Raw genomic sequence first — 3,272 nt, 5'->3', positions numbered from 1 at the left:
CAATAAAACAGGATATGGAAGTTTCAGCAACAACAGAATTTAGTAATCCCATGTTTGATAAAGTAGAAAACATAAATTACCTAGGAAAAAATTCCATATTTGATAAAAACTGCTGGGAAAACTGGAAAGCAGTCTGATATAAATTAGGCTTAGGTCAACATCTTACCATGTGCTCTATAATATGCTTTAAATTGCAATTACAAAAGATAAAATATATAACCTTGACTACTTGAAACTAAAAGGCTTCTACACAAACATCATTTGTGCATCTAGGATAAGAAGAGAGGTGGTCAAATGTGGGGGGAAATCTTTATATCAGATTTCTCTGATAAAAGTTTTATATCTCAGACAAATAATAATTATTAAATATGTATATCTTTAATAGCATTCATTCCCCCATTATCCTTTCACCCAAGTTTGGACACTATTGCCCTATCAAAATTCAAGAGGTTGTTCTATCCAGCTCTTACTGACAGAGTTAAGTGACCATTAAGCTTAGAAAATTATAATAGCAAAGAATAGCATTTGTTCCCCAATAGGTAAATGATCAAAGAATATGAACAAAAAGTTCTTAATTGCAAAATATTCATGAACACATGAGATATTCCAAGGAACACATGTTCCATAATTCTGAGGTTTCACTTCACACTCTAAAAATTGGCAAAAATGATTTTAAAATGACATCAGTCAATGTTGAAGAACTTAGAAAGTGGAAATATAGGTACATTAATACACTGTTGGTGGAGCTATAAAGTGGCACACACATTTTGGAAAATAGTTTGGAATTATGCAATAAAGCCACTGTAACAATCCATTACCTTTGAATGAGACTCCATTCCAGGGTTTATGCCTCAAGGAAGTCATTGATAAGAAAAAAGTCCCTGTATACTCTAAAATATCTATAACAGTCCTTTTTGTGATAGCAAAGAATTGAAAACAAAATAGCTGTCCATCAAATGGGGAATGAACAAACTGTGGTAATGAATATAATGAAATACCATGGTGCTATAACAATGGTGTTTGTGATGAATACAAAGAAGCATGGAAGGATCTGTTTGGACTGATGTAGGGTGAAGTAAGAGGAGCCAAGAAAACTATATACACAGTAACTACAACAATGTAAGTAGGAAGAAAAATGATACACCAAAAAAAAAATCAAAAGTAAATTTTACAAAATTATAAAGATCAAGTGTGACTCAAATGAAGGTATATGAAAAGACACACCCAACCTACCCCTTCAGGGAGGTGGGAGGTCCACTACTGTTATACATTGCACGTGTTTTTTGGACTGTTTCAATGTATAGACCAGTTGTATTGACTTTTTTTGGTCTTTTTCCTCTTTAATAAATACTATCTGTTATATGGGATGGCTCTCTGAGATGGGGAGGGGAGGGATGCTTGGGATACTGTGGTGATGTAAGAAACAGAAAACATCAATAAACACTTATAAAAATGAAACACATGGGTAAAAAGAATTTCAAAAAGGCACTTTATTAAAGACCAGAAATAAAAACTAAAATAAATGTATGATAAAACAAAAAATACACTTCCCAAAGGTTCCTAATTACACTGATATTTTCAGTTTCTACTTTGCTGTTAAAATTAGAAACAACACATTAAGCTTTGCATATCCACCACAGATTTCTTTTCAAAAGGAAATAATTATTTTGCTTTGTTTTTTTCCACCAGAGCAAGAACAGAATGCTATTTTCTATAACTGCTTTTCACTTTTGGAAAATAAATATGTTTTTCAATTTTTGTGTTAATTTTAATGTATTGATTTTGAAGCACTATGAAATGATTTGTGTAGAAAGTGTTATAAAATCTGTGTTTTAGAATCCAGCACTTTGGAGCTTAATTTGCATTAAAAACCTTAGGATCTTTGATGACAAAAAATATCAAAACACTAATTTTATGCAGATATATTTATACCTACTCTTCTAAATTCCTCTGGAGTTAGACTGGGGATTAGAAAAAATGAAATTTTCAGAGAACAAGAAGTTCTATGTTCTCCAGAATATTGCTTCTTTCTATGTGCTAAACAAATCTTAGTTTTGACATTTGTGATTTTATAAAAAGGGCATGACTGTAGATTTCATGTACTATGGTCTAAAACCAAATCCCCAAAATGAAATATATATATATTTAAAAAGGGTTTGGGAAAGCACAAGGTGCATTGACTGATCCTTTGGAAGTTATATATTATGGAGACTGGAATTTAGGGTGACATATATAAATATAATATTGAAAAGGAAAAGAAACAAATAAACTTTGGACCACTTAAGACTCTAAAAATAAAAAAAGAGGAAGGAAGGAAGGAAGGAAGGAAGGAAGAAAGAAAATATAATGGGGAAAAAAACATTCTATTAAGGAATAGAAAAGCTTCAAGTCAATTCCCATGGTGGGAGAAAAAAGGAATTGGTTTTACATGACCAAACTTTTCTCCTGACAATGGATATTATACATATATGGAAGGAAAGAACATTATAAAATTCCAACTATTTTTTTTAAATTAAATAAGTTTAACTATACAATCCTATATAGATGTCAATCTATTTTGTCATGATGTCAATCAACAAGCATTTATTAAAAGTGTCTACTACTTGTCAGGCATTGTGCTGGGCACTGATAATGCAAATAAAGTAAATGAAACAGTCCCTACTACTAAGAAGCTTGCATCATAACTAAATGTCGCACTAACATCTAGGTTGTACTAACTTTTTTTTTTTGAATCAATAGATTTTTTTCCCATAAGTTATCAATAAAATACACTTTGTCAATTGGATCAGTGTTTAGAAAAAAAACAACTACTCTCCTTGATTTTCATTAGTTATTGATAAAAGAATCAAAATATTTTATATAATACCGTGATATAATTAATTCCTATTTGGCATCAGGTGCCCACCTGTAAGTCACCCAATCTAGAATGGAGATTGGCAGCTTCTCACTCCTACTTTGCTCTCAATTCTGTTTTTAGCTCCACATCACACATTCTCTGTGAAATTCCTGTTCTCAACTTGTGCTGACTCATGTCAGTTGTGGCAGTTGAACTGTGTCAACTGTGTTGGTCAAGCCTCTGGGAATCTTCCTACAGCACTTGCATGGCAAATTAGCTACTATTGGACAAATAATAGTAACAAGAACATGTGTCACTTCTTGCTATGCAATTGCTCCCAGAAAATTCAAAAACCCCACCCACTGCCGCTGAAGCATTCACCAATCAAGAAATGTACAGGTTCCCTATTCAGGCAGATTGTCCATACTGGGACAAT

Source organism: Vombatus ursinus, unplaced genomic scaffold (assembly GCF_900497805.2).
Source record: "Vombatus ursinus unplaced genomic scaffold, bare-nosed wombat genome assembly UNPS02001419.1, whole genome shotgun sequence".
Classification (NCBI taxonomy): Eukaryota; Metazoa; Chordata; class Mammalia; order Diprotodontia; family Vombatidae; genus Vombatus; species Vombatus ursinus.
This window is presented reverse-complemented; position numbering follows the sequence as displayed.